The sequence below is a fragment of the Chiloscyllium plagiosum genome, unplaced genomic scaffold (genome assembly GCF_037043375.1).
Source record: "Chiloscyllium plagiosum isolate Xiang-an unplaced genomic scaffold, Cpla_swu_hap1 HiC_scaffold_17, whole genome shotgun sequence".
NCBI classification, from domain to species: domain Eukaryota; kingdom Metazoa; phylum Chordata; class Chondrichthyes; order Orectolobiformes; family Hemiscylliidae; genus Chiloscyllium; species Chiloscyllium plagiosum.
Window position 1 is genome coordinate 14,061,175 of NW_028270155.1, and position 18,323 is coordinate 14,079,497.

Below are 18,323 nucleotides of genomic sequence, written 5' to 3' on the forward strand. Positions count from 1 at the left end.
TTGCATTAATTTCATTTATCTTTTCCATCACCATTTATTTATGGACAAAGCTGTTCAAATGGTCTATTAATGTACTATATATAATGCTTACCCAGTTTATACCTCCTAATTCCTTATCAGGATAATGAATCATAATGTTGTTCAATATATAAGGATTTGAAACGGTAATTGTGAGGCGTCCCATAAGCATGACCCATTATGACAATGTCGTGTCATATCTAAACAATTTCAAGATTTTTTTTATTTGAACAGGAAATGGTTTTCCTCTATGACACTTGACCAAACAGACCATATAGCTGCCTACAATTACATAAGATTGTAGCAGCAACTCCATCATGAACAGCAGTACACCAATAGAACATGGTGAGTAGCAGGGTACATTTGATTTGACTGCTCATACAACACACCGTGAGCAATGGTTGAGATCTTCAGGCTCAGTTTTAAGTCATCCTTTCATACAACACAATCTGAACCCATAGCATCAGAAATAAAATTGACAAGAAGGCTTCATTTTAACATTGAGCCAAATAGTACACAAAGTTGGACATCTTGGAGAAAACAATGTTTAAGCGACAAAATAGCTCTCAAAAGCGATACTAAATCAAAAGCTGAACAACAAATTGTTATTTTATGTTCAATTATGATTACATCCAATATTATTATAAACCATAATAATATGCCCCCTTTTTAAAAACAATTCAAATTCTAAAATTGATAATACATTTCAGACAGCATTTATCACACTGTTTGGTGAGTTTCTGATAAGTGGTTAAAGTCTACATTATTCCCAAGGATTAAAGAAATATAAGAACTTGTGGTAAAACACTAGATAGAAACAAAACATCTGAAAGCTCATATGAACTCCAGCAAAATTATGCTCAGATCCCAACTCTCTGAAGAAAGAGAAACATGAGCAATTTTGCTCATTAGCTGAACTTGCAGCATTAACTAATTCTGACTTATTGACTTCCTCAGCAACTAAAGGTCCTCATTCATATTCAAAACTTTACACCTGGGCACAGCACAGAGGTAAACAGTGTCCGATCATAATCACTTCTCCCCAATTTGTTTTGTTTCGGGGTTGTGTACCAGTAATGAATCTGCTGCTCCTATCAACCCACTTTTAGTTTCTTTATTTGTCCCATTATCACCATCTTTGCCTGATAACAACATCTCTTCAATCATTTAATCTCTACACCACTCGATTACATAATATTCCTTTTATTTATTCATGAGAAGACGGCATTCCTGGTTAGGTTAGGATTTATTCCCCCTCTCCAATTTCCAGTTAAGAGTGAACACTGGAGTCCCATATAAGCCAGACCAGATAAGAACAACAGATTACCTGCCTGAACAGCACTAATGATCAAAAGGATTTTGATGACAGTGGCTATCATTAGACCAGCTTTTTATTGAATTCAAATTTCCCCAACTGCCCAGGTGGGATTTGATTTCATGTACCCTGTTCTGAAGAAGGGTCACTGGACCCAAAATGTCAACTCTGCTTTCTCTCCACACATGCTGTCAGACCTGCTGAGCTTTTCCAGGAATTTCTCTTATGTAGCCAGTTCATTCACCTGGAATTTGAGGATTACCATATGTTGCCATCTTCACTTTTTTGTGACAAAAATTCAACTTTGTTGCTCTTTCCACAAATGCTATCCAATCTGTCAAGTGATTCCAGCTTTTCTGCTTTGTATAATTGTCTCATCATGTTATCTCCTACTGAGCATGCCACTTACTTCTTTGCAATTTCACCTTGGCAAAGTACCTCAGGACATTTTGTTTACAGGAGAAAGTGAGGACTGCAGGTGCTAGAGATCAGAGTCAAGAGTGTGGTGCTGGAAAAGAGCAGCAGGTCAGGCAGATCTGAGGAGCAGGAGAGTCGACGTTTTGGGCATAAGCCCTTCATTAGACCTCATTAGAGGGCACAATTCTATCTACGGCTATTCAGCCTCTCCACGTTTTTCCTGTGTTGTTGTGTATTTTTCCATTTCCTCTCCTGGCTCACCTTGTGGTTTCCTTGGGAAAGGTTACCAACTGAGTGCCAAGTCATGCATGGAATTTGACTGCAGTCTAATGTTGAGACTGCGGCTAAACTCATTTCACTGGGGGATGCACAGAGAGAGGAGGCTTTCTTCCCAAAATGTCCTGACTGGATTCGTGGCCAGCTTCCTGTGGTGATACAACACGGTGCTAACTCGCCTCACCACCCAATCCCTCTTTGTTTTCGACAGTTATTTCCTGAAAGGAACACTAACTTCATTATGTTAATATGATTCAGGGGACATCTTAGAACGTGAGAAGTGCTGAAGAAAACTTCATATTAAGCCTTGCGGCAGTGTGATCCCATTTTTGCTTCTAGCTGCTGAACTGCTTTTAAAATTGTTGCCTGTCCTCCAGTTCCAATTTGCTTCCCCTCTGTCCTAGAGCCAGTCATTTATCAGCACTTTACCGAATTGTCAGTTCTTGGGTTAGTCTCGTTGGAGCGTGCTGGCAAGAGATTTGAATGAAGTGGACAAGACAGGGAGCAGAGCATGATGGATGAAAATCACTCCGATCCCTCAGTCACATGTCCACATTTAACCTTTCCAGGTTAGCAACTGAGTTCATAATTTTTTGTTCCTTTAGATCCTTTCTCCTGCTATGGTTGAAAGCATGGTGCTCTCTCACCTGATTCAGAAGGTTGTCTCTTCAAATCCCACTCAGTGACATGAACACACAAAGGCTAATCTCACACTCCTGTGTGGTACTGAGGGAGTGCTACATAGTCACAGGAGATGCCATATAGATGAAACCTTAAGCATCTGCTCCTGTAGGTAGCTCTCAAATTTCCTTTTGGACTACTTCAAAAAAAGATTAACTGAACACTGTCTGATTTCTCATTCAGTACCAATGTGCAAACATATCATTTCATTGCTATGAGTGGGAGCTCACTGTGCACAAAGTGATTATACTTTGAAATTCTTCATCGGTCTGCACATACGATACTACATAAATACAAGTTGTTAGGTTCGAACCCAGAGCTATCTCACTCAAAGGCAAGAGTCCAAGTGAACCACAACTAACTGCCATCTGAGCTAGAATGTAATCCTTCTTAATGATTACCAAAGAAACAAAGTTGAAGAATTAAAGGCGATCTGACAGAAATAATCAGTACAGATAAAACTCAGTGAGAAAACAAAACTTCCCCTTGCTTTTCTGCTGAAGTTCCTTCAGGCCTGACATTTGGGTTCGCAGATGGTACTCTTTTCCCTGATTACATTCCCATCTTGAATTAGTTGATGTCGTTCTGGAATTCTTAGCATCTGCACAGGTATGTTGGACATGTTGAAACCACAAATGGGTTTCAGATGTTTCATGAAAGGAGCAAGCTGTGCTTCACCCCCTCAGCCAGCTCCGATTCCAAACTGCATGACAGGTCATTCTGCAGAATTGTTTATAGGAACCAGAAAAAAGGGGGTTAAAACACACACACCTTGAACTGATTTAAGCCAGTTTGTAAAAGTCAGTCGTAAATTATCATCGGTGCATTTGAGTTAAACAGCTTTTCTTGAAGGTACCTTGATCCATCAACTTCAGTATTCGGTGCAGTGTCAAATTAATCTGTTTTGGAGATTGCAAAGGATAAGGCGTCTTGAGCTTTTGATGCACATCACTGCTGTCTGGGTGAAGATGCAAAATGGAGAGATTTCAACAAAAGAATAGCATTTGATGGACATGTTCAAAATCATCCAGTATTTAGGTAGGGCAAATAAGGAAACTGTCTCCAGCGGCAGATGAGTTGACAACCAGACTACACAGATTTACGGCAAATGACAATTAGCACCAGGAAATAAATGGTTACACAGTAAGATATTAAGATCTTGAACATACTGCTTGAAAGGGCAGTGGAAACAAATTGAATACACAGCTAAGAAACAGCAAGAGGCAGCAAATATTAACTGCAGTTGTTCTTTAAGCAATTGAATAATACTAATAATGTAGGCCATGTTATTCATTAGGAAATTGGATGTGCATATGTCAAAGGTAATACAGTTGTAATGAGGGTCCTTAACCTTCATATATACTGAGTAAACATAATCAGCACTAATGCAATGGAGCACAAACTCTTGAAATGTATACAAGATAGCTTTCTGGAACAGTATATTGAGGAACTAGTAAGAGAACCTTCTGTTTAAACCTAGCTTTGTACAGTTAGAATGGACTAATTAATAATCTCATTATAAAGGATCCTTTAGGGAGGAGTGAGCATAACATTTCACATTAAGTTTGGAAGTGACGTAATTCAATCCAAAACTAGGCGCTTAAATCTGAAAAAAAGGAAACAAGATAGTATGAAGGGCAAATTAGCACTGGTAGATTCAGAAATGCATTAAAAGGTATGACAGTAGATAGGCAATGGATAACATTTCAAGAGTTAGTACATGATTTACAACAAATTTACACTCCTTTGAGACGAAAGATCCAGCAGGAAAGGTGATCCAAACTTGACAAACAAGTAATTGGAGGAACCTGGTTTGGACTGGGGTTGACAAAGTTAAAAAAAATCAAACAACACCAGCTACCTGATGAAGGAGTGACACTCCGAAAGCTGGTAATTCCACATAAACCTATTGGACTATAACCTGGTATTGTGTGATTTTAACTTTGACTAACAAGGGAAGTTATATATGTTCCAATATTGTATTGGAACAAGGGAAAGACTTGATAAAATTACCAAAAGAGTGGTGAGCTTATGGATCAGGAGCGTTTTAGAAATTAGCAAAGTAGGATTAAGAACCAGAAAATAAATAGAAAATAACATATAAAAGTAAACGAGCTAGAAACATGAAAACAGACTAAATGTTTAACAGACTGCAAAAATTGATAAGTCTCCTAATCTTGATGATGCAGAATGATGAAAGAGGATGACTGTGGATGGTGAGAGTCAAGTTCCAAAATTCTGGAATATTGCCCACAGATTGACATGCAAACCCACTATTTAATGTAAAGAGGAGAAAGCAAATGGTAAAATAGTAGAAACAAAAGCAGGTTGTGCTGGAAAAACTCAGCAGGTCTGGTACCATCCATGGAGAGAAATCACAGTTAACATTTCGGGTCCAGTTACCTTCTTCAGAACTGGGGCACTCAGACCTGCTAAGCTGGCTATCAATAGTTGGGAAACGCTACAAAATATTATAAGGAATTTGATAATTGGACATTAAGAAAATAATAATGGCACTGACCATACCAAGCATGGATTTATGAAAACATGGGTGAAAAATGCTGTTATAGTTTTGTTCAGGTTCCACTAGCTGAGTAGATAGATGGCAACGAGTGAATGTGGAGCATTTGTATGTTCAGAAGGTTTTCATTAAGGACCATGCAAGAGACTAATAAGTAAAAGTAGCACACATGGGATTGGAGGGAATATGATGGCTTGAGAATCTTTAATGGACTGAAAACAGGAAATAGGAATGAAGAATCGGTGTCAGGTTGGGCAGACTGTGATTAGTGAGATACCATAAAGAGCATTGCTTGTGCCTCAGCGATTCACAATCTACATCAATTAGAAGGATATGTGACCAAATGCAAGAGGGCGATTACAGGAATAAATATATCTACTCATCTCAGAGGCAGAAGCATAGTGGTAATAACTTCTAAGGAGAGATCAAGCTAGTTGCAGGGGTCAGTGAGAGAGCATGGAGGAGAGTGAGCCCAGCATGGGGGAGAGCTAGCACATTGTGGGGGAGAGCTAGCCTGGCATGGGGGAGAGTGATCCCAGCATGGGGGAGAGCTCGCACAGCATGGGGGAGAGTGAGCCCAGCGTGGGGGAGAGTGAGACCAGCGTGGGGGAGAGTGAGCCCAGCGTGGGGGAGAGTGAGACCAGCACAGAGGTGATTGAACATTAGTGAGGAGTGCGAGCCCAGCACTGAGGAGACTGAACCCTAGTGAGGAGTGCGAGCCCAGCACCGAGGAGATTGTACCCGAGTGAGGAGTGCGAGCCCAGCACAGAGGAGATTGAACCCTAGTGAGGAGTGTGAGCCCAGCACAGAGGAGATTGAATCCTAGTGAGGAGTGCGAGCCCAGCAAAGAGGAGATTGTACCCGAGTGAGGAGTGTGACCCCAGCACAGAGGAGATTGAACCCTAGTGAGGAGTGCGAGCCCAGCACGGAGGTGATTGAACCCTAGTGAGGAGTGCGAGCCCAGCACGGAGGAGATTGAACCCTAGTGAGGAGTGCGAGCCCAGCACAGAGGAGATTGAACCCGAGTGAGGAGTGTGACCCCAGCACAGAGGAGATTGAACCCTAGTGAGGAGTGCGAGCCCAGCACGGAGGTGATTGAACCCTAGTGAGGAGTGCGAGCCCAGCACGGAGGAGATTGAACCCTAGTGAGGAGTGCGAGCCCAGCACGGAGGAGATTGAACCCTAGTGAGGAGTGCGAGCCCAGCACGGAGGAGATTGAACCCTAGTGAGGAGTGTGAGCCCAGCACGGAGGAGATTGAATCCTAGTGAGCAGTGTGAGCCCAGCCCAGAGGTGATTGAACCCGAGTGAGGAGTGTGAGCCCAGCACAGAGGTGATTGAACCCGAGTGAGGAGTGTCAGCCCAGCACAGAGGAGATTGATCACTAGTGAGGAGTGTGAGCCCAGCACCGAGGAGATTGAACACTATTGAGGAGTGTGAGCCCAGCACTGAGGAGATTGAACACTAGTGAGGAGTGCAAGCCCAGCACAGATGAGATTGAACCCTAGTGAGGAGTGTAAGCCCAGCACAGAGGAGATTGAACCCGAGTGAGGAGTGTGACCCCAGCACAGAGGAGATTGAACCCTAGTGAGGAGTGCGAGCCCAGCACGGAGGTGATTGAACCCTAGTGAGGAGTGCGAGCCCAGCACGGAGGAGATTGAACCCTAGTGAGGAGTGCGAGCCCAGCACGGAGGAGATTGAACCCTAGTGAGGAGTGCGAGCCCAGCACGGAGGAGATTGAACCCTAGTGAGGAGTGCGAGCCCAGCACGGAGGAGATTGATTCCTAGTGAGGAGTGTGAGCCCAGCCCAGAGGTGATTGAACCCGAGTGAGGAGTGTGAGCCCAGCCCAGAGGTGATTGAACCCGAGTGAGGAGTGTGAGCCCAGCACAGAGGTGATTGAACCCGAGTGAGGAGTGTCAGCCCAGCACAGAGGTGATTGATCACTAGTGAGGAGTGTGAGCCCAGCACCGAGGAGATTGAACACTAGTTAGGAGTGTGAGCCCAGCACGGAGGAGATTGAACACTAGTGAGGAGTGCAAGCCCAGCACAGAGGTGATTGATCCCTAGTGAGGAGTGTGAGCCCAGCACTGAGGAGATTGAACACTAGTGAGGAGTGCAAGCCCAGCACAGATGAGATTGAACCCTAGTGAGGAGTGTAAGCCCAGCATGGAGGAGATTGAACCCTAGTGAGGAGTGCGAGCCCAGCACAGAGGAGATTGAACCCTAGTGAGGAGTGCGAGCCCAGCACAGAGGCGATTGAACCCTAGTGAGGAGTGCGAGCCCAGCACGGAGGAGATGGAATCATAGTGAGCAGTGTGAGCCCAGCCCAGAGGTGATTGAACCCGAGTGAGGAGTGTGAGCCCAGCACAGAGGTGATTGATCACTAGTGAGGAGTGTGAGCCCAGCACGGAGGAGATTGAACACTAGTGAGGAGTGTGAGCCCAGCACGGAGGAGATAGAACACTAGTGAGGAGTGCAAGCCCAGCACAGAGGTGATTGAATCCTAGTGATGAGTGTAAGCCCAGCATGGAGGAGATTGAACCCTAGTGAGGAGTGTGAGCCCAGCACAGAGGAGATTGAACCCTAGTGAGGAGTGTGAGCCCAGCACAGAGGAGATTGAACCCTAGTGAGGTGTGCGAAGCCCGCACAGAGGAGATCGATCCCCAGTGAGGAGTGCGACCCCAGCACAGAGGAGATTGAACACGAGTGAGGAGTGCGACCCCAGCACAGAGGAGATTGACCCCGAGTGAGGAGTGTGAGCCCAGCACAGAGGAGATTGAACCCTAGTGAGGAGTGCGAGCCCAGCACGGACGAGATTGAACCCTAGTGAGGAGTGCGAGCCCAGCACGGAGGAGATTGAACCCTAGTGAGGAGTGCGAGCCCAGCACGGAGGTGATTGAACCCTAGTGAGGAGTGCGAGCCCAGCACGGAGGAGATTGAACCCTAGTGAGGAGTGCGAGCCCAGCACAGAGGAGATTGAACCCTAGTGAGGAGTGCGAGCCCAGCACAGAGGAGATTGAATCCTAGTGAGCAGTGTGAGCCCAGCACAGATGTGAATGAACCCTCGTGAGGAGTGTGAGCCCAGCACAGAGGTGATTGAACTCGAGTGAGGAGTGTGAGCCCAACACAGAGGAGATTGAACCCTAGTGAGGAGTGTGAGTCCAGCACAGAGGAGATTGAACCCTAGTGAGGAGTGCGACCCCAGCACAGAGGAGATCGATCCCCAGTGAGGAGTGCGACCCCAGCACAGAGGAGATCGATCCCTAGTGAGGAGTGCGAGCCCAGCACAGAGGAGATTGAACCCTAGTGAGGAGTGTGAGCCCAGCACAGAGGTGATTGAACCCTCGTGAGGAGTGTGAGCCCAGCACAGAGGAGTTTGAACCCTAGTCACGAGTGCGAGCCCAGCACAGAGGAGTTTGAAACCTAGTGAGGAGTGTGAGCCCAACACAGAGGAGATTGAACCCTAGTGAGGTGTGCGAGCCCAGCACAGAGGAGATTGAACCCTAGTGAGGAGTGTGAGCCCAGCACAGAGCAGATTGAACCCTAGTGAGGTGTGCGACCCCAGCACAGAGGAGATTGAACCCGAGTGAGGAGTGCGAGCCCTGCACAGAGGAGATTGGACCCTAGTGAGGAGTTATTGATTTTAGATTAGATTACATTTCAGTGTGGAAACAGGCCCTTCGGCCCAACTAGTCCACACCGACCCGCCGAAGTGCAACCCACCCATACCCCTACATTTACCCATTAGCTAACACTACGGTCAATTTAGCATGGCCAATTCACCTTACCTGCACATCTTTTGACTGTGGGAGGAAACCGGAGCACCCGGAGGAAACCCACGCAGACACAGGGAGAATGTGCAAACTCCACACAGTCAGTCGACTGAGGCGGGAATTGAACCCGGGTCTCTGGCGCTGTGAGGCAGCAGCGCTAACCACTGTGCCACCGTGCGACCCCAGCAAAGAGGAGATTGTACCTGAGTGAGGAGAGTGTGCCCAGCCGGAGGAGTTGGAACCAGAGTGAGGAGTGTGTGCCCAGCATGGTGGAGATTGTACCCCATTGAGGAGTGTGAGCTCAGCCCAGAGGAGATTGTACCCTAGTGAGGAGTGCGAGCCCAGCATGGAGGAGATTGAACCCTAGTGAGGAGTGCGAGCCCAGCTCAGAGGAGATTGAACCCTAGTGAGGAGTGCGAGTCCAGCACAAAGGGGATTGAATCCTTGTGAGGAGTGCGAGCCCAAAAGAGGAGATTGAACCCGAGTGAGGAGTGTGAGTCCAGCACAGAGGAGATTGAACACTAGTGAGGAGTGTGAGCCCAGCACTGAGGAGATTGAATCCCAGTGAGGAGTGTGAGCCCAGCACAGAGGAGATTGAACCCTAGTGAGGAGTGTGAGCCCAGAACAGAGGAGATTGAACCCCAGTGAGAAGTGTGAGCTCAGCACAGAGGAGATTGAACCCCAGTGAGGAGTGTGAGCCCAGCACAGAGGATATTGAACCCTAGTGAGGAGTGTGAGCCCAGCACTGAGGAGATTGAACCCTAGTGAGGAGTGCGACCCCAGCACAGAGGAGATTGAACACGAGTGAGGACTGCAACCCCAGCACAGAGGTGATTGAACTCTAGTGAGGAGTGCGACCCCAGCACAGAGGAGATTGAACACGAGTGAGGAGTGCGACCCCAGCACAGAGGAGATTGACCCCGAGTGAGGAGTGTGAGCCCAGCACAGAGGTGATTGAACCCTGGTGAGGAGTGCGAGCCCAGCACGGAAGAGATTGTACACGAGTGAGGAGTGCGAGCCCAGCACAGAGGAGATTGAAACCGAGTGAGGAGTGTGACCCCAGCACAGAGGAGATTGAACCCTAGTGAGGAGTGCGAGCCCAGCACGGAGGAGATTGAACCCTAGTGAGGAGTGCGAGCCCAGCACAGAGGAGATTGAACCCGAGTGATGAGTGTGACCCCAGCACAGAGGAGATTGAACCCTAGTGAGGAGTGCGAGCCCAGCACGGAGGTGATTGAACCCTAGTGAGGAGTGCGAGCCCAGCACGGAGGAGATTGAACCCTAGTGAGGAGTGCGAGCCCAGCACAGAGGAGATTGAACCCTAGTGAGGAGTGCGAGCCCAGCACGGAGGAGACTGAACTCTAGTGAGGAGTGTGAGCCCAGCACGGAGGAGATTGAATCCTAGTGAGCAGTGTGAGCCCAGCACAGATGTGAATGAACCCTCGTGAGGAGTGTGAGCCCAGCACAGAGGTGATTGAACCCTAGTGAGGAGTGCGACCCCAGCACAGAGGTGATTGATCACTAGTGAGGAGTGTGAGCCCAACACAGAGGAGATTGAACCCTAGTGAGGAGTGAGAGCCCAGCACAGAGGAGATTGAACCCTAGTGAGGAGTGCGAGCCCAGCACAGAGGTTATTGAACCCTAGTGAGGAGTGTGAGCCCAGCACAGAGGAGATTGAACCCTAGTGAGGAGTGTGAGCCCAGCACCGAGGAGATTGAACCCAAGTGAGGACTGCGAGCCCAGCACAGAGGAGATTGTACCCTAGTGAGGAGTGCGAGCCCAGCACAGAGGAGATTGTACCCTAGTGAGGAGTGTGAGCCCAGCACAGAGGAGATTGAACCCTAGTGAGGAGTGTGAGCCCAGCACAGAGGAGATTGAACCCTCGTGAGGAGTGCGAGCCCAGCACGGAGCAGATTGAACCCCAGTGAGGAGTGCGAGCCCAGCACAGAGGAGATTGAACCCTAGTGAGGAGTGCGAGCCCAGCATGGAGGAGATTGAACCCTAGTGAGGAGTGCGAGCCCAGCTCAGAGGAGATTGAACCCTAGTGAGGAGTGCGAGTCCAGCACAAAGGGGATTGAATCCTTGTGAGGAGTGCGAGCCCAAAAGAGGAGATTGAACCCGAGTGAGGAGTGTGAGTCCAGCACAGAGGAGATTGAACACTAGTGAGGAGTGTGAGCCCAGCACTGAGGAGATTGAATCCCAGTGAGGAGTGTGAGCCCAGCACAGAGGAGATTGAACCCTAGTGAGGAGTGTGAGCCCAGAACAGAGGAGATTGAACCCCAGTGAGAAGTGTGAGCTCAGCACAGAGGAGATTGAACCCCAGTGAGGAGTGTGAGCCCAGCACAGAGGATATTGAACCCTAGTGAGGAGTGTGAGCCCAGCACTGAGGAGATTGAACCCTAGTGAGGAGTGCGACCCCAGCACAGAGGTGATTGAACTCTAGTGAGGAGTGCGACCCCAGCACAGAGGAGATTGAACACGAGTGAGGAGTGCGACCCCAGCACAGAGGTGATTGAACCCTGGTGAGGAGTGCGAGCCCAGCACGGAAGAGATTGTACACGAGTGAGGAGTGCGAGCCCAGCACAGAGGAGATTGAAACCGAGTGAGGAGTGTGACCCCAGCACAGAGGAGATTGAACCCTAGTGAGGAGTGCGAGCCCAGCACGGAGGTGATTGAACCCTAGTGAGGAGTGCGAGCCCAGCACGGAGGAGATTGAACCCTAGTGAGGAGTGCGAGCCCAGCACAGAGGAGATTGAACCCGAGTGATGAGTGTGACCCCAGCACAGAGGAGATTGAACCCTAGTGAGGAGTGCGAGCCCAGCACGGAGGTGATTGAACCCTAGTGAGGAGTGCGAGCCCAGCACGGAGGAGATTGAACCCTAGTGAGGAGTGCGAGCCCAGCACAGAGGAGATTGAACCCTAGTGAGGAGTGCGAGCCCAGCACGGAGGAGACTGAACTCTAGTGAGGAGTGTGAGCCCAGCACGGAGGAGATTGAATCCTAGTGAGCAGTGTGAGCCCAGCACAGATGTGAATGAACCCTCGTGAGGAGTGTGAGCCCAGCACAGAGGTGATTGAACCCTAGTGAGGAGTGCGACCCCAGCACAGAGGTGATTGATCACTAGTGAGGAGTGTGAGCCCAACACAGAGGAGATTGAACCCTAGTGAGGAGTGAGAGCCCAGCACAGAGGAGATTGAACCCTAGTGAGGAGTGCGAGCCCAGCACAGAGGTTATTGAACCCTAGTGAGGAGTGTGAGCCCAGCACAGAGGAGATTGAACCCTAGTGAGGAGTGTGAGCCCAGCACCGAGGAGATTGAACCCAAGTGAGGACTGCGAGCCCAGCACAGAGGAGATTGTACCCTAGTGAGGAGTGCGAGCCCAGCACAGAGGAGATTGTACCCTAGTGAGGAGTGTGAGCCCAGCACAGAGGAGATTGAACCCTAGTGAGGAGTGTGAGCCCAGCACAGAGGAGATTGAACCCTCGTGAGGAGTGCGAGCCCAGCACGGAGCAGATTGAACCCCAGTGAGGAGTGCGAGCCCAGCACAGAGGAGATTGAACCCTAGTGAGGAGTGCGAGCCCAGCATGGAGGAGATTGAAACCTTGTGAGGAGTGTGAGCCCAGCACAGAGGTGATTGAATCCTAGTCACGAGTGTGCGCCCAGCACAGAGGAGTTTGAATCCTAGTCACGAGTGCGAGCCCAGCACAGAGGATTTTGAATCCTAGTGAGGAGTGTGAGCCCAGCACAGAGGAGATTGAACCCTCGTGAGGAGTGCGAGCCCAGCACATAGGTGATTGAACCCTAGTGAGGAGTGCGAGCCCAGCACAGAGGGGATTGTACCCCAGTGAGGAGTGTGAGTCCAGCACAGAGGAGATTGAACCCTAGTGAGGAGTGCGAGCCCAGCGCGGAGGAGATTGAACCCTCGTGAGGAGTGTGAGCCCAGCACAGAGGAGATCGATCCCTAGTGAGGAGTGCGACCCCAGCACAGAGGAGATTGAACCCTAGTGAGGAGTGCGACCCCAGCACAGAGGAGATCGATCCCTAGTGAGGAGTGCGAGCCCAGCACAGAGGAGATTGAAACCGAGCGAGGAGTGTGAGCCCAGCACAGAGGAGATTGAACCCGAGTGAGGAGTGCGAGCCCAGCACAGAGGTGATTGAACCCTCGTGAGGAGTGTGAGCCCAGCACAGAGGAGTTTGAATCCTAGTCACGAGTGCGAGCCGAGCACAGAGGAGTTTGAATCCTAGTGAGGAGTGTGAGCCCAACACAGAGGAGATTGAACCCTAGTGAGGTGTGCGACCCCAGCACAGAGGAGATTGAATCCTAGTCACGAGTGCGAGCCCAGCACAGAGGAGTTTGAATCCTTGTGAGGAGTGTGAGCCCAGCACAGAGGAGATTGAACCCTAGTGAGATGTGCGACCCCAGCACAGAGGAGATTGAACCCGAGTGAGGTGAGCGAGCCCTGCACAGAGGAGATTGGACCCTAGTGAGGAGTTATTGATTTTAGATTAGATTACATTACAGTGTGGAAACAGGCCCTTCGGCCCAACAAGTCCACACCGACCCGCCGAAGTGCAACCCACCCATACCCCTACATTTACCCATTACCTAACACTACGGACAATTTAGCATGGCCAATTCACCTTACCTGCACATCTTTTGACTGTGGGAGGAAACCGGAGCACCCGGAGGAAACCCACGCAGACACAGGGAGAATGTGCAAACTCCACACAGTTGGACTGAGGCGGGAATTGAACCCGGGTCTCTGGCGCTAACTACTGTGCCACCGTGCGACCCCAGCAAAGAGGAGATTGTACCTGAGTGAGGAGAGTGTGCCCAGCCGGAGGAGTTGGAACCAGAGTGAGGACTGTGTGCCCAGCATGGAGGAGATTGTACCCAAGTGAGGAGTGTGAGCTCAGCCCAGAGGAGATTGTACCCTAGTGAGGAGTGTGACCCCAGCACAGAGGAGATTGAACCCCAGTGAGGATGTGAGCCAAGCACAGAGGAGATTGAACCGTAGTGAGGAGTGTGAGCCCAGCACAGAGGAGATCGAACCCCAGTGAGGAGTGTGAGCCAAGAACAGAGGAGATTGAACCCTAGTGAGGAGTGCGAGACCAGCACAGAGGAGATTGAACCCCAGTGAGGAGTTTGAGCCCAGCACAGAGGAGATTGAACCCGAGTGAGGAGTGGGAGCCCAGCACAGAGGAGTTTGAATCCTAGTGAGGAGTGCGACCCCAGCACAGAGGAGATTGTACCCGAGTGAGGAGTGTGAGCTCAGCACAGAGGAGATTGAACCCGAGTGAGGAGTGGGAGCCCAGCACAGAGGAGTTTGAATCCTAGTGAGGACTGCGAGCCCAGCACAGAGGAGATTGAACCCTAGTGAGGAGTGTGAGCCCAGCACAGAGGAGATTGAATCCTAGTGAGGAGTGCGACCCCAGCACAGAGGAGATTGTACCCGAGTGAGGAGTGTGAGCTCAGCACAGAGGAGATTGAACCCGAGTGAGGAGTGGGAGCCCAGCACAGAGGAGATTGAACCCTAGTGAGGAGTGTGAGCCCAGCACAGAGGAGATTGAATCCTAGTGAGGAGTGCGACCCCAGCACAGAGGAGATTGTACCCGAATGAGGAGTGTGAGCTCAGCACAGAGGAGATTGAACCCGAGTGAGGAGTGGGAGCCCAGCACAGAGGAGTTTGAATCCTAGTCACGAGTGCGAGCCCAGCACAGAGGAGTTTGAATCCGAGTGAGGAGTGTGAGCCCAGCACAGAGGAGATTGAACCCTAGTGAGGAGTGCGACTCCAGCACAGAGGTGATTGATCCCTAGTGAGGAGTGCGAGCCCTGCACAGAGGAGATTGTACCCTAGTGAGGAGTGCGACTCCAGCACAGAGGTGATTGATCCCTAGTGAGGAGTGCGAGCCCAGCACAGAGGAGATTGTACCCTAGTGAGGAGTGTGAGCCCAGCACAGAGGAGATTGAACCCTAGTGAGGAGTGTGAGCCCAGAAGAGAGGTGATTGAACCCCAGTGAGGAGTGTGAGCCCAGCACAGAGGAGATTGAACCCAAGTGAGGACTGCGAGCCCAGCACAGAGGAGATTGTACCCGAGTGAGGAGTGTGAGCTCAGCACAGAGGAGATTGAAACCTAGTGAGGAGTGTGAGCCCAGCACAGAGGAGTTTGAATCCTAGTCACGAGTGCGAGTCCAGCACAGAGGAGTTTGAATCCTAGTGAGGAGTGTGAGCCCAGCACAGAGGAGATTGAACCCTAGTGAGGAGTGCGAGCCCAGCTCAGAGGTGATTGATCCCTAGTGAGGAGTGCGAGACCAGCACAGAGGAGATTGTACCCTAGTGAGGAATGTGAGTCCAGCACAGAGAAGATCGATCCCTAGTGAGGAGTGCGAGCCCAGCACTGAGGAGATTGAACCCCAGTGAGGAGTGTGAGCCCAGCACAGATGAGATTGAACCCTCGTGAGGAGTGTGAGCCGAGCACAGAGGAGTTTGAATCCTAGTCACGAGTGCCAGCCCAGCACAGAGGAGATTGAATCCTAGTGAGGAGTGCGAGTCCAACATAGAGGAGATTGAACCCTAGTGAGGAGTGCGACCACAGCACAGAGGAGGTTGAATCCTAGTCACGAGTGCGAGCCCAGCACAGAGGAGTTTGAATCCTAGTGAGGAGTGTGAGCCCAACACAGAGGAGATTGAACCCTAGTGAGGTTTGCGACCCCAGCACAGAGGTGATTGATCCCTAGTGAGGAGTGTGAGTGCAACATAGAGGAGATTGAACCCTAGTGAGGTGTGCGACCTCAGCACAGAGGAGATTGAATCCTAGTCACGAGTGCGAGCCCAGCACAGAGGAGTTTGAATCCTAGTGAGGAGTGTGAGCCCAGCACAGAGGAGATTGAACCCTAGTGAGATGTGCGACCCCAGCACAGAGGAGATTGAACCCGAGTGAAGAGTGCGAGCCCTGCACAGAGGAGATTGGACCCTCGTGAGGAATTATAGATTTTAGATTAGATTACATTACAGTGTGGAAACAGGCCCTTCGGCCCAACAAGTCCACAACGACCCGCCGAAGTGCAACCCACCCATACCCCTACATTTACCCCTTACCTAACACTACGGACAATTTAGCATGGCCAATTCACCTTACCTGCACATCTTTTGACTGTGGGAGGAAACCGGAGCACCCGGAGGAAACCCACGCAGACACAGGGAGAATGTGCAAACTCCACACAGTCAGTCGACTGAGGCGGGAATTGAACCCGGGTCTCTGGCGCTGTGAGGCAGCAGCACTAACTACTGTGCCACCGTGCGATCCCAGCAAAGAGGAGATTGTACCTGAGTGAGGAGAGTGTGCCCAGCCGGAGGAGTTGGAACCAGAGTGAGGACTGTGTGCCCAGCATGGAGGAGATTGTACCCAAGTGAGGAGTGTGAGCTCAGCCCAGAGGAGATTGAACCCCAGTGAGGAGTGCGAGCCCAGCACAGAGGAGATTGTACCCTAGTGAGGAGTGCGACCCCAGCACAGAGGAGATTGAACCCGAGTGAGGAGTGTGAGCTCAGCACAGAGGAGATTGAACCCGAGTGAGGAGTGGGAGCCCAGCACAGAGGAGTTTGAATCCTAGTCACGAGTGCGAGCCCAGCACAGAGGAGATTGAACCCTAGTGAGGAGTGCGACTCCAGCACAGATGTGATTGATCCCTAGTGAGGAGTGCGAGCCCAGCACAGAGGAGATAGAAACCTAGTGAGGAGTGCGACTCCAGCACAGAGGTGATTGATCCCTAGTGAGGAGTGCGAGCCCAGCACAGAGGAGATTGTACCCTAGTTTGGAGTGTGAGCTCAGCCCAGAGGAGATTGAACCCGAGTGAGGAGTGGGAGCCCAGCACAGAGGAGTTTGAATCCTAGTCACGAGTGCGAGCCCAGCACAGAGGAGTTTGAATCCGAGTGAGGAGTGTGAGCCCAGCACAGAGGAGATTGAACCCTAGTGAGGAGTGCGACTCCAGCACAGATGTGATTGATCCCTAGTGAGGAGTGCGAGCCCAGCACAGAGGAGATAGAAACCTAGTGAGGAGTGCGACTCCAGCACAGAGGTGATTGATCCCTAGTGAGGAGTGCGAGCCCAGCACAGAGGAGATTGTACCCTAGTTTGGAGTGCGAGGCCAGCACAGAGGAGATTGAACCCTAGTGAGGAGTGTGAGCCCAGAAGAGAGGTGATTGAACCCCAGTGAGGAGTGTGAGCCCAGCACAGAGGAGATTCAACCCAAGTGAGGACTGCGAGCCCAGCACAGAGTTGATTGTACCCGAGTGAGGAGTGTGAGCTCAGCACAGAGGAGATTGAACCCTAGTGAGGAGTGTGAGCCCAGCACAGAGGAGATTGAACCCTAGTGAGGAGTGCGAGCCCAGCTCAGAGGTGATTGATCCCTAGTGAGGAGTGCGAGCCCAGCACAGAGGAGATTGTCCCCTAGTGAGGAATGTGAGTCCAGCACAGAGGAGATCGATCCCTAGTGAGGAGTGCGAGCCCAGCACTGAGGAGATTGAACCCCAGTGAGGAGTGTGAGCCCAGCACAGATGAGATTGAACCCTAGTGAGAAGTGCTAGCCCAGCACAGAGATGATTGAACCCTCGTGAGGAGTGTGAGCCGAGCACAGAGGAGTTTGAATCCTAGTCACGAATGCCAGCCCAGCACAGAGGAGATTGAAGCCTAGTGAGGAGTGTGAGCCCAGCACAGAGGAGATTGAACCCTAGTGAGGAGTGCGACCCCAGCACAGAGATGATCGATCCCTAGTGAGGAGTGTGAGTCCAACATAGAGGAGATTGAACCCGAGTGAGGAGTGCGACCACAGCACAGAGGAGGTTGAATCCTAGTCACGAGTGCGAGCCCAGCACAGAGGAGTTTGAATCCTAGTGAGGAGTGTGAGCCCAACACAGAGGAGATTGAACCCTAGTGAGGTTTGCGACCCCAGCACAGAGGTGATTGATCCCTAGTGAGGAGTGTGAGTCCAACATAGAGGAGATTGAACCCTAGTGAGGTGTGCGACCCCAGCACAGAGGAGATTGAATCCTAGTCACGAGTGCGAACCCAGCACAGAGGAGTTTGAATCCTAGTGAGGAGTGTGAGCCCAGCACAGAGGAGATGGAAGCCGAGTGAGGAGTGCGAGCCCTGCACAGAGGAGATTGAACCCTCGTGAGGAATTATAGATTTTAGATTAGATTACATTACAGTGTGGAAACAGGCCCTTCGGCCCAACACTTCCACAACGACCCGCCGAAGTGCAACCCACCCATACCCCTACATTTACCCCTTACCTAACACTACGGACAATTTAGCATGGCCAATTC

The 18,323-nt window shown here is 50.5% G+C and overlaps 1 long non-coding RNA gene across 1 annotated transcript in view; it reads right to left on the reverse strand.

Moving 5' to 3' along the window:
* Positions 1–3,337: 3,337 nt before the first annotated feature.
* The window catches only part of LOC148147283 (uncharacterized), a 127,373-nt gene continuing 112,387 nt past the window's right edge, over positions 3,338–18,323 (reverse strand). The window contains exon 3 of the long non-coding RNA XR_015759849.1: positions 3,338–3,665. This is a non-coding gene — a long non-coding RNA (uncharacterized LOC148147283). The remainder of the gene's footprint in view (positions 3,666–18,323) is intronic.